This window comes from Rissa tridactyla, chromosome W (genome assembly GCF_028500815.1).
Source record: "Rissa tridactyla isolate bRisTri1 chromosome W, bRisTri1.patW.cur.20221130, whole genome shotgun sequence".
NCBI classification, from domain to species: Eukaryota; Metazoa; Chordata; class Aves; order Charadriiformes; family Laridae; genus Rissa; species Rissa tridactyla.
Window position 1 is genome coordinate 3,809,732 of NC_071496.1, and position 13,496 is coordinate 3,823,227.

At 50.2% G+C, this 13,496-nt stretch overlaps 1 protein-coding gene across 4 annotated transcripts in view; it reads right to left on the reverse strand.

Moving 5' to 3' along the window:
* Positions 1-13,496, reverse strand: part of LOC128902051 (CBP80/20-dependent translation initiation factor-like) — a 157,347-nt gene that overhangs the window by 143,638 nt on the left and 213 nt on the right. The window lies entirely within an intron of this gene.

Genomic DNA, 13,496 nt, shown 5'->3' on the forward strand with positions numbered 1-13,496 from the left:
CTGCCAGCCCTTTCGGGCTTTATCCTCCTAGCAATGCCTCCGCTTTGGCTTATTCCCAGCTCCTCCACAGGCTGCTCTGCCCCAGGAGGAAATATTTACTCTCCGGAGACTATCAGTCATTACACAAGATAACACCCAGGGCTGCAGAACCCCCAGTGCAGATAAAGCCTCACTGATGCTCGGATGATGCCTTGCTGCAACCTCTCCTGCTCCCTTTTCAGGTCAAACTGGATCTTGTACATGACAACGGGATAAAAAAAAAAAAAAAAAACCACCAAAAAAACCACCAACCCAAAACAAAACAGGTTTTCAGGATAATGCTGCTGACTTGTTGTTTTTCAAACCCTCTGCCACCAAGCCCCTGCGGTGCTGCTAACCTCTGCTGATCCCATCAGGTGGTTTAACCAGGGAGCTTAGTGGTAAGCCCTGTCCCTGCAAGGAGGCACCGAGTTATACAGGGTTATTCTTTGCCCGACGGGGACCGCAGAGGCTTTCAGATAGCACAGGGAGAATTCCCAACTTTACATTTTCAGGAAGAAAATTAAGCTTATGAATGGAGGGAACTCACCCTAAGATGCAATGTTTTGTTGCTGGGTTGGTTTGGTTTTTTTTTTTTTTCCCCCTCTCCTAGGCTTTATTTTATTGATGTTGAAGTAGCTGTTAAATCCTGTTAAAACGCTGCAAATCCCTGTCTAGCTGAAAAAAGAATTTGGCACCTTTGAAAGGTAGCTGGCCTATATCTGTACCTAAATAAACCCTTTACGGAAGGGAAAGGGGGCACGTAGGGAAGGGAGAATCCACAGCAGGGAGGGCAGGGCAGCAGGAGGCGTCTTGCAGAAAAAAAAAAAAGGGATAGGGAACAAAAAAAAGGCTCGGCCACCAAATCCAGCAGGATGGCCATCAGAGCAGGAAAAGCGGTTCACAGGTATTGCACTATATCTGGCGACAAACCTTATCCTCTGGCTCACCTAGCCCGAACAAATGAACAATATTATTAAGAGACAGACGAGAAATCAAACAGCAGCTTGGAGAAACCAGGGAAGCCTCCCGAGAGCCAAGGAAACCTGCGCTATCTAGGGAAGAGCGAGATTATAATAATTAGGTCAGTTGGCGATAAGCCTTCTCGCTGCACACAGGCACACACGCGCTGCTGCCTTGCTGGAAAGTGGTGATGTCCCCGCGGAGCTGAGAAACCCAACAGCAACATTGCAGGAGCATGGACAAGACCGGTAGCAGAAAGCCTTCTCCAGCTGCAAACCACAGCAGCTGCACACCTCAAGGTCTGAGGATCGATAGCTGCAGCATGGGAAATTCCAATGGGATATCAGAAAATTCCTTCACTGTGAGCGTGGCTCAGCACCCAACAGGTGACCCAAGGGGATGTGCGATCTCCATCCTTGGAAACAGCATCAAGACGCAGCTGGATGAGGCCCTGAGCAGGCAGGTTTGACATAGAAGCTGACCCTGCGCTGAGCGGAGGGCTGGACCAGAGGACCTCCAGAGCTTCTTTCAACCCAGAATAACTCCAGGATCTTGCCTAGGGGGACATTCCCTCAGCCCAGACTTCCAGGACAAAGCCACCAGGTCTGACCTCCAGCTTAATCAGAGCCAGAATAAACTTCTTCCCAGCGGCAAGTGGCCTGAAAGTCCAGGTTGACCTTTAGGAGAGGTAAGAGGTTGACACGAAGCTCAAATACACAATAATCACACACAACGAGCAAAGCCTTCTGCTCCAGGAAGCAAAGAGGATGGTCCCACGCAGCAAGCGCTGTATAGGCTATGTATGCACTTTTCCCTGTAAAAAGGGAGCTGGAGGCTTTCCATTACCCATCTCTTCCTTCCTGGATGGTTTGACATCAGCTCTGCCCATCCTGGCAGCGTCAGAGCTCAAGGACTTGAAAGAGCCCCAGCTACAGCCCCAGAGTGGGAGCTGGACCGAGCTCACATCCAGATGTTTGACACCGGACCAAGCAAACAGGAAAGGGAGACCAAAGAGGAGGATACGCACACTGCCCTGACCCGCCCCCCCCTCCTCCTCCTCCTCCCCATCTGTATCACACGAGAGCCATCATCTGTCTCCAATTTGGCCGTCCAACAGCAGGGCCCAACCTCCAATCCAGAAGACAGAAACCAGTCACCTACTGCTTGGTCTTCAGGGTCTCCCTTTGCATGGTGACTTGAATCAACCCCCACCCCTTCCAAAAACCACTTGCTTTTCTTAACAGTGGAGACAGATACTCCTTCCACTGGTCTCTCCAAAATTTTTTCCGAGCTGCTTCTTTGCAAACACCTCACCAGTATTCCCGCTTGCCCCTACATCAGCTCCCTGGACGGCTAAGGTCAACCCACACACCACCCAATGACATGAGATGCTCTTGTGAAGCCTCCCACTTTCAGACCACACCTCCAGCAAGGCGTGTTGATACCAGCAAGCTTTTCCCACCGGCCAACTGCCGAGTACTCCACCACCACGTGAAGTCCTTCAGGACACAAGTACTTCACTGATTGACTGGTAACAGTGAAACCCAGTCTTTACACAAGAAGGGCATCCTACAGGCTCAACTGTCCTGTACATGCTTCATGCAACCACGAAGTTCCTGCAGAACTAGAGCTCCCTAGCCAAAAAACCATCAGCCCCCCGTAAACATACACAAATATTTTTCCATACTCCTAGGTCATGCAGAAGACCTCATGCAGGATGCTCATGTTCAGACAGCAAACTCCTCTCGTTAGCTTCCCGCCCGAGGCTCTCATTTGGTTAGGTACTCCGACCCCCCTCCAGCACGTTAGAAAACAGCAGCCACAGTTTCTCGTGCACTTTGAATCAAAGTTCATCACTTTTCTGTTAAAATAATTAGCTAATCAAACCCACTGCTTCCAAGCTGACACTCCTCCTAATGCTTTAATCAATAGACAGAGATGCTCGGAAGAGAACTAGTATGGTCTGAGTTAAGTGTACGTGTTGCAAGGACAACGCTTTCCATTCACGTCCCTGGATGATATGGAAGAGACAACAAGAGAATCTGGAAGCATGCAACAGACAAGTCTACTGTAATAAAGTGGATAAACAGACAGAATTAAGGAAATAAGCGAAAAATTTTAGTTTGAGGCTTATTAACCTGTGGGAAGAAGGGGAGGAAGGCTTTACTGGCTGACACTTCACATCAAGCTCAGTGTAACACTTGTCGACAAGTGGAAAAGTTAGGAAGCATTAAGGGACGGAGGGGAGGACTCGCCAACAAATCCACCTCTTGACATCCACTGAGACAGATCAGAGAGTCACACCACCAGATGCTTCACCACCACCATGCTGGTTAACTAACAGCCTCTGACGGGTTCGCTCTGATTTGGTTAGATTTCTTAAAAAAAAAAAAAAGATGAACACAAGCAAGCAAAGCTCAAGTTGGGTTACTGAAGCATTTCTAGGTGATGACCAACTTCAGACCTCCCAGCACACCCGACCACCTCCACGCAAATATTCATCTCAGCCGCTACATTTCCACAACTCCTCAATTACAAGTTCTTTCACAACTTCAGCCGCCACGTTATCACGAAGCAAATTTAAACCACTTCCCATAAAACTTGACTTTAACACCTGTGGTGTCTCACAACAGCCAGAACAGGCAACATGATGCCCCCAGGCACCCACGCGTCACCTGCTGCAGCGGGTTGGCCCAGGGCAAGGAGCAAGAGACTTGAGGAAGGAGAAGACGTGTGATCTGACATGGGTATTACAAGAAGCAACTGGCTTCATTTCCTGGGGTTTCTTGTAAAAATATCTGGAAATTCTCAGAGTTTACATTTACTTAGTAGAGAGAGCCTAACCACCAGCATCCCCATCAGTGTACCACCATATTTGTTGGCTCCCAGACCAAAGAGATGGCTTCCTTACAAAGTGCCTCCTTCATCTTTCCAACCAGACTCCTTCCTTGTGTATTTATGGTTGGCAGTGCCCAGAGAGCCTCCTCCGCACACTTTTCATGGCAAACAGTTCCTTGAGAAGGTAAGTAACGTGAGGGGTAGGTGAAACATCCATCCTGAAAGGTTACCACACCTTCTCCAGAAACATCTGGCTGAACTGGACGGGTCTGATTCAGAGATGCCAAAAAAGATCAGACATCACTTCTGGGTCCTGGGCTGCACGCTCCTTTCCCCAAGATCTTGTGCTAGTCAAGGCCCTGTTTTGGGACACTCAACAAGATACCTTTGCTACCAGAAAACCACATTTGCTGTTCAATATGAGGACTCCCAGGTACTCCCTACGTACTTAGAAGGTCCCTAGAAGTGCTCCAGCCACACTGCAGAAGCTTGGTCTAGCCCTGCTGAGCAAACACAGTATTACCAAGCTATTAAAAGCTCTGCTGGAACTGATCCCATGACATGAGACTACCACCCAGCGTGCCAAAAGGCCTTGCTTTTCAGTTCTCCTCGAGCCTCTGGCACAACAGGGTCATGATGAAGGTCTGTATCAAGAGCTACAATGTTTGGTGCCAAATGAGGCGTTAACATGCAGAAAAAAAAAAAAAAAAGCTTGAAACTTGTGACCACCAGAGAAGTCCTTGCTCACAGCACAGGAGCTTCAGTAAGGCCATATTTGGAGTTACTGATGTTCTACCAAAGGCTTGTGGAACCTTAAAATTCACCATTGACTGAAATTCACCCATGTCAAAGTGGGATCAAACTCCGCTGCGTGCACCACACAGACCAAGAGTGAGGATTTGTTATGAAGCACTGGTAGCCCTATTACCATAAGCTACCAGAGAAACACTGCCACGCCTCTCCCAACCTTCGGCAACACACAATCACAAGACTTTGCTCCCAGCCAGAGCCAAACAAGGAGCTAAGAGACCACCCGGGAGAGCCGACCATCAGTGAAGGAACAGCAAAGGCATGGGACTGCTGCCATGGAGGTAAGAGCTCCTCGGCAAGGATCCCATCACATACATCCTCAGCAAGGATCCTACCACATACAAATTATTACTCTTAGGAGTAATACTTTGAGAGAAGATAAAATTTGAGAGAAGAATAATTCGAGACGAAGGTAATTCCTACTCCAACAACCTTATAAAACCAAAGAATAACTGGCGCCATGTTGGAATTTCCTAAGCAGACCAAAATTGCTTTCGGGGTTTTATTCTCTGGGTTTTGGGGGGCTTGGGAGTTTCTTCTTCTTTTTATTTTCCCTTCTCCCCATTAAAAAGAAGCAGAGTCAGCTGTGCTGGCTTCCAGAAGAGGAGAACAATTAACGTGAAAGTAATGCACTTGTTTTTAATATAGTACATGGCACGCCAAATGCCTGGTATCACTCAGAGTGGCAGACGATTTAATGACTCCTTTGCTGAGCAGCAGTGTCTCAAAGCCCTGCGGAGAGCAAGCGATGCTTCCTCCCTGGTATTTAGCAACTGGTTCAGCTCTGCCGTGAAAGGCAAGCTGGCAGCAGTCCTGCACGGAGCGAGCGTCATCGTGCATCCATCATCCACGCAGACCTCTCCCATCAGTGCCCGGGCGAGCATGGCATCCTTCAGCGGCGCTGGTAGCACGACCGGAGTAATCTTCACTCCCCTCTCCCTGGTGAGTCCGTGCCACCAAATTTCATCCGTTTTTTTTTTTTAATAGTATGACTAGGCTAGCCCCCAAAATTTCATTTGGCTGGACTCGCCTGCATCTCCGCAGACGTCCATGCTCACAGATGGGCAGCAGAGCAGGAGACCTGGAGCTGCTGCAGGTCTGGCAGCATGTCCTCCTTGCTGCGTTACTATCCTCCTGGCACAGGGAAAGCTCCTGCTGAGGGCTCATCCTCCCCCACCGCGCCCTTCCCCACCGAAACGTGCGGTGAGGAGGCAGACGGGCTCCTGCTGAATGAAGCGAGCGTAACCGAAGGTGCTCAAGGAAAACCTCGGCAAAGCGGGCAAGGGATGACTGTGCAAACTGGAGCAGGGGAAAGGCTGAGTCACTTCCTCCCCCAGAGCCCTAAATAGAGAGGAGCGTAAGGAAAATCATTCTCCAAGCTGACAAAAAAGGAAGAGAATCCCCAGTTTAAAAAAAAAAAAAAAAAAGTAAATCAAAGTGCATATAGTGACAGCAGAAGGGGAAGGGACAGAAAAGGCAGCCTCATGCTCCAGCTGGAATGGGAAAGGCTGTCAGGAGCAGAGAGGGGCAGAGCATCATCTCTGGCTCCTTTGGGAACTGGGGGGGGAGGTGGGTCACTAATCACTTTTAACAGCAGCTCCAGCTGCAAGGCAAGTTCACAGACCATAGATGGTGCCGAAAAGCCACTGTGCTGCTGCGTTGTCTCCTCCAGGCGATGCTGCCGACCATGACCTCAGTCTTGATGGGAAACACCTGCAAGCCTGGCCAAGCTTTTAGGGACCAGATTTTATGCACTCCCCAGTGTGCAAACGCTCTACATGAGCTTCTAGGTGGCAGCACGTGAAACGCCCCTATTAGGAGCGGTAACGCTATAATACCTGATTATCCATCCCAGCAGGTACGCGGCGAGGCTAAGCTCAAGGCTGGAAAACACTTTTGAACTGCGGGATACCGGTACAGGCAGGAGACTCTGGAAAGAAATCAGCCACCAGCTTCTCTCTGCAAGCTCGGTGGTCGTGCACAAGCATAAAGCGCTGCGACAACAGTGTGGCAGCGTAGAACAGAATAGCTTGGGTTGGAAGGGACCTTTAAAGGTCACGTAGCATCATCCCACCACACCCGCCCAGGCAGCATCCCTACAGCCAGCTCCTCCTTCCCCATGTTCAAGGTGATTTGGGTTATTTCCTTAAAGAAAATGTAGTGAATTACTAAAGCCACTTCTGAGTTAACTGACCCGCCTGCAGCCAGACAGATAATATTTAAGCTAACGATTGCTGTAGCCTCTCCTTGTAGGATTTCCCTTTTCCACCCTCTTTCTTACAGCCTGTAAGTTCTTATCTTTAAGACCTGCACTCCTCTGTCAAATTTGGCTGAAATTAGTCCCCAGGTTAAAAAAGCTTCTGGAGAAATAGCGGGTGACATCCAGTCTGAGCGCATAAGCCTCATTTCTGTTAATTGAAAAAAAAATAATAATCAAACCACAGAAATATAGAAAAGAAGCTTCAAAGTGGCTGTTTGCAGTGGATAAATAAATCTTTCACCTCATGTAATGCAAATATATTAAGAAGAAAAGCCGTGCAAATACCCTTTCTTGGAGCCGATTTCGAGAAAGACAATGTGTGCTCTGCAGGTGCTCCGAAACCTGGGAGCGAGAGAGAGGGACCGGCACCTTGGGGTGAATTTGTGCATTAAAAGCATCCGAGCGGAGAAGGATGCTGCGGCTCTGCTGACAATGAGTGCTCCACAGGGCTACAATGTCCTGCCTGCCACCGATGCTGCTCCGAGCAGCCTCACAGGCAGGAAAAAACGCTCCTCTGCCTTTGTCAGGCCAGCGCAGGGATGGACAGAGCAGGGATGCAGGGAGGGATGGAAAACTCGCCATTCACCAGAAGAGCTTTCCAGAAGCGTACGTTTCATTTCAGAGCTGTTGTCGGAACGTGAGAAACTGCTAGTCCCAAAACAAGGGGCCTTTGGAGAAAGCCATACATCACACCTCATCACAGCTGGTCCCCTGCAGCTCTCCAGCCTCTTCATCCATATCCATGGCCTGCTCTTCCTCTAAGAGGCATCCATAGCCATTGTGGTGAGACCCCACAGCCCCTGAAAACTCCACCTAACTCACCTACTAGCTTGCAAGGATGAGACATGGACGTGGCGAGAAAAAGAAAGAAATCATTTTGAAACGCATCCCGAGCCTTCGCATCCTGCTGTGAAGCCTCCAGCTGCAAAAATTATTGCTGCAAGTTTTAGGATCACCAGCCAGGCTTCCTGAGCCAGAGAAAAATGTAATCAAAGACACCTCCAAGCCAATCACCTGGCTGGGAAGAGGCATTTCTTGGATCACCGATATGCCCTGATGCAAGGGAATACGGCTCCCATGGGTGCAGGCATCCACCCCCGTCTCTTCTCACCATGCAAAGCAAACACCACCTTAAACATAAAACATTTCTCTGTTATTTAACTCCAGCTGACAACCACAGCACAACCACAACCCTTCCTGCTTTCTTTTCCTCTCTTGTCCAGGCACCCAAGATGGTAGTTTTGATGCCACGTTATTAAAATCCCCTCTGGCTTCATTGCAGCCAGACGCGGTGCCCAGAAGCCCTCCAGCCCAGGGGTTTGCTTCTGGCCAGGTGATGCAGGGAGCACCCAAAAGCAAAAGAGCATTTGCAGACCACTGCTTCAGACTGGCTTGGTTGGACCTAGAGCAAACCACAGTCCCACCAGTGATTGGAGTGCACACTTCTCTACAGGACAAAAAAAAAAAATCCTTTAAAATTCACCCCATGATTATTCCTGCGAGATCCCCCATAAGCAAACACCAAGATGTGTTTTCGCAGACCTGACCACCCTTCAAAGCCACCTGCAGAAGCTGGTGGCCCCAAAATGACATCTCCACGGACCACATAGCAGAAGTAGCACCTTGCAGCCACAGCCACGAAGCGAGTCCAGCTCTGCAAAGCAGCTGCCCCAGCCCCGATCTCGCTGGTGGCCCTACCACCCGTGATCAGCTCCGTGCCAGCCGGCAAAGGTCTGGCTTCACAAACGAGATGCTCAATGCTCATGAAAGCCAAGACCCCCGAAACATCTGCAATTCATTTCTAGCTCAAAATGTTCTAGCAAATCTGCAACGTTCTAGCTCAAAAGCATTGTACTTGCAAAGACAGACTTGTGAGATTTAATTTAACGATGCAAAACCCCTGGGATCGTACCTACTTATTTGCAGAAGACCTTCTCAATGCTAGCTTGGGGATGGACCGGATGCCATCCCTGCTGCGTGGCATGGCACAGCTGATCACAGAGACCCAGGCTGCTGTGACATGCCACGCCGCTGAGCCGCAGCCTCCCATTCCACCCTTTCCACACCAACCCAGCTGCCCACCTCCTGGGCCAGCTACCACCCAATAAAACCGGCGGCAGACAAATGGCAACAGCCTGGTAGTGAACACCAGCTTCTCCCAAGCTTCTCCCGAGGTCCTGGCGAACACAAGCCAAGCAACACAGCTCCACCAGGATTTCATGAGTTCAAAAGCATTTTTCAGAATTAATTACCAACGCTGTTTATGGTTCCCTGTTGCAGGTGGCTGGGGAAGCTGGTGGCAGCTGTGTGTCTTCCTGTAGCTTCTGCTTCGGCACGGGGCAGGCTCTGGCAGTGGTGAAGCCTTCCCGGGGTGAAGCAGGTTGTACAAACCAGTCCCAGCAAGATGGGTCAGATCCAGAGGGAGGGGGAAGGTTGGTCGAGTTTTTTTTGCATTAAGGCCAACTAAAATTGCCGGTGAGAAATTAAAAGCTTGTGGGCACCCACGTGCATCCTCAGGTCACCCAGGCATGACATGACACCAAGGGATGAGGCACACCGCACAGCCGCTCACCTCCGCTCCCCATCCCAGGCACATCATCCCACCCATAAACCTTTCCGTCCTGCCACCTGAGAGATGCAGATGACACCCACCACCACCCAGCGGCATGGTAGACGCAACCGTGCTGGGGAAGAAGGCGAAGCTGAGCTAGTGCTGATGGCCACAGAGGAGACGCCCTCGATAAATTGCTGCACGTTATGAAATACTCCTGCGGCATGCTCCCGGCCGACAGGCACGGCAGGATTTGGTCCTGCAGAGATAGCAGGGGCAGAAGTTTAGTTGTGTCACCACAGCTTCTCTTACCACCTAAGGAAACAGGTTTTTCTTCTCCTGTACCACGACTGCTACGTGCCTGGGGGACGGGGAGGCCAAGGGTTGCCTCTGTAGAAGAGGAGACAGGAGTCTTTCTGAAATAAGCAGGAGACTACTCCTGTTCAACCTGTGGTCCCTGAAGCCTCAGAGGTCCATGGACTCCCTCAAAGGAGTCTCCAAAAGCTAACTCGAAACAGCAAAGATCTCCAATCCATTATAGAGACACCATCCCCATTCCTGCCCGCTTCCGGGGTACCTCCACATTGCAGAAGACGATGCAGAGTCCTGCAAGCCAAGACCGACCATGGCACAGCCCAAGGCAGACGTGGAAGAAACAAAAACACTCCTTTCAGTGGGAAAGTTGATGGTTAAATACATAAGAGTTTTGAGAACACCCAATGTCATCCCTATTTCAGTCTGAGCTGAGCAGGAAACATGCTTCTTTTAGGATCACCAGCAAGGCATTTACGTTGTAAATAACTATATATATAAGTATATACATATGCACACACATACATATAAATAAATAAAAATAAAATAGCCAGTCTCTCAAACAAACAGAAAATGATTGGCTAGCCACACTAGCCCTTTATTTCGGCTGACTCAGTAATGCGCTAATTACACTTAGGTAGCAGAATTGCACCTTCTCCGAGGTGAGAACATCGCAAAGCATTTATGGAGATTACTTGTCCAGAAGCCTCAAGGCTTCCAGATTTTTGAGACAGGAACAGTTGTCCTTTCCCCAACCCGATGAAGACTGTGAGCTACAGAGCAGCAGACTGTTAACTCTGAAACTTAACAATGGCATGTGTAAAGAAATGTCTTAAGACTTCTGCCAAACTGAAGAACAATGAAATCATGAGCAATATTTAATGGCTCCGTTGAAATAGTCGAGCAACATGCTAAATGTGCCCCAAACAGCTCCTGAAATAGCTCATCTGCTGGCCCCAGCTTCCATAGAAACCACAGGGTCTTGCTATACTTTTAGGGATAGCCCTCACAAATACACAGGGCCTCAAAGACTCACTTGACCAGCAAGAACATGAAATTAAATAAGGTCCAGGAGGGTTTTCTTGCCGCTCTGTAGAGACCTATGGGCAAAAACTCAAACAGTGACAACTACCACAATTTCACACTGCTCCTGCTGGGAAAAGACCAAGCAGCGGAAAGGACGGCTGCAAGGAGAAACAGGAGAGAGAGAGAGAGAGACCCAAAATAAAAAGGAAGGGGAGTCAGCGTAGCAAAATTTGTCCTCATCAGGAGGCCATGGTAGAGTAAACTCAACAGAACACTTCACCCCAAAGTGAGGACGCTCAGAGAGCAAAAAAAAGAGTATTTTTTCGCATCCAAGACCAAGCGCCGAAGGAGGGACATCTGGAGATAAAGCTCAGCACCTTGTCATCTTCCCTTTCACAGTCTGGATCAAGGGCTAACAACTTATCAAGTAAGTTTTCACGCTTTGCACATTATTTTTCACGGCTCTCAGGAACCCTCCGTATACCATTCCAATCCCATTTGTGCACGAAGTTGAGTCAGCTACGGGAATGAAGGTGTCCCAGTCAGCCAAGGCCCTCAGGTAGCTCACTCCTCTCCCAAATCCCATTGCAAAGGCAGACCTCATGTTCAGTTCATCTCCACAAATGATTCCTCAAGTCTCCCATCAGCCAGTGAGCTCCTGGGTCTTGGGCTTTACCCTCTAGCTCACCTGAGACAAGCCACTTCCCTTCACCTTCATCACCTTCACCTGCAGCTGCTCCTCTGCTTTCCTTTAAAAGCAACCTGAGATCTCATAAACGATAAAAAAAAATGCTTCCCAAGAGCTGCACAAGTCCCACAGCACTTTAACCATGACACCTTAAATTCGCAGAGCCTGCCGACGCAGTACCCGCATCACAAGGAGGGCTCGGACAGAAGTCAGGGAGAAAGAGCTTTACATACAAGCACAGCCTGAGTTTCCCAAAACAGGCACTGCTCATCTCTCTGCCAAAGATAACACACTTAACACAGGGAAGCCACAGCCTACAAATTTTACTCAAGGCTCGAGGGAATAAAATCCAGCGCAAGGTTTTGCTCTTGGACCTCAGGATCAGCAAGGGCAGAGCAAAGCCTTTACAGTCCTTATGGGGAAAAATAACGTGGATTGCCACAGTAAAATGTTTTTTTTTTTCCCCCCGCTCACCAGACATAAAGTGTGAATGCTTGCTTGTCACGGTCACAGAAGCCATAAGCCTAGCAGGATGCTTCCCTATCCATCCCGCATGGCACCCCCTGCCAGTGTCCGGTTGCTCAGAGGATGGTCCACCATCCAAAGACCTTCCTAGATTTTGGAGAGGAGGGACTATTAAATCACCTGGTCTTATTTTGGTATCTTTGGGTTGAGAGAAACAATGTAGAAGCTCAGTATATCTTCTGCTTCCTCCCATGTCTTTCGTTTCTGTTCACAAGGCTGTGACTTCAAGCTTCATCCTTCACCTGCCTCAGTGGTGGAGGAAGAGTAGCATGGATTACGGAAGCAGGAGTGAAGGTGGCACACATGGACATGGGGAAATGGCCTATTGCAGGGGACCCACCAGGTCTCCAGAGAGGCCGGGGCACTCCAGCCCTTCTCCTCATGCTGGGAAACTGCACCTACCCCCTTTCCAATCTAAAGGGATTGCTACCTCATCCAGTGCGGGGTCTTATGGTGGGGAGACTCACCTCTACCAGAGGAGCCTGACACAGGGAACAGTCCCAGGAGACGAATCTTCGTCTCATTCTATGGAAAAACAACTCCCAGAACCAAGTTTTGAGGCACTGGGATGCCAGAGACACACAGCAACCGTGCCTCCAGGCGTACGGCTTTGCTGGGGGCAGCTGCAGCAAAAAATGTCCCAGGCCTGCCGGCTGCTCCACTGCCACTAACATCTGTTGTCCCCTCCTGTCACCCACGGTCCCCGAGACCACGTGCAGCCAGAGTGACTCTGCAGGAAAACGATAATCGTAAAATAACAACAAAACGTAGTCCCTGGTGAGCCCTCGTTTGCTACACCCAAACCCAACCCTGCGCCAAGGATGGGGAAAGCACCTCCCAGCAGGTGGGAGATGCTCCCGCCTCTGGACCACACAGCAGTGGACATCCCAGCGGGGGATGTCCCCCCTGTACAGATGCTCAGGGTGAAACCAGGCGGTACCTTTGTGCCTGCGGATGCTGCCACGGCTCTCGTCCTCCCACCCCCGGCTTTGCTGCAAAGGGGATAACGATGAACGAGGCTAATTGTGGTAGGGACCGCACGAGCGCTTGCCTCCGAGGGGTTTCCCCTCTCCTTTTTGTCCATGGCGGGGCTCGCCGGGGGAGATGGAGTAAGAGGCCAGCCATGCCCTTCGTTAGGACTAACGAAGCGGGCCAGGAAGCTTCCAGAGGCCGAGAGCCGAACCCGACTGCGGCCCCACACCTCCACGGTCCCCGTTACCGCCCTTCCCGCCGCTCGCCCTGGCGAGGAGAGGGAAAATTCGGGGGGAGGGCAGGGGGGTGCCCCACGTCCAGGCACAAACCGTCCGCGGAGGCAAGAGGAAAAAAACCCCAGACGGGACGAGGCCGAACCCCGCCGAGAGGCCGAACCTCCCCCCTATCCCCCCCCCGCCTCCATCTGCAAACATTAAAACCCAACCCCACAACCAGCCGCGCTCTTCGCTGCCCAGAGCGCAACCACACGTGGGGTTTGGGTGTTGGTTTGGTTTGGGTTTTTTTAACTATTA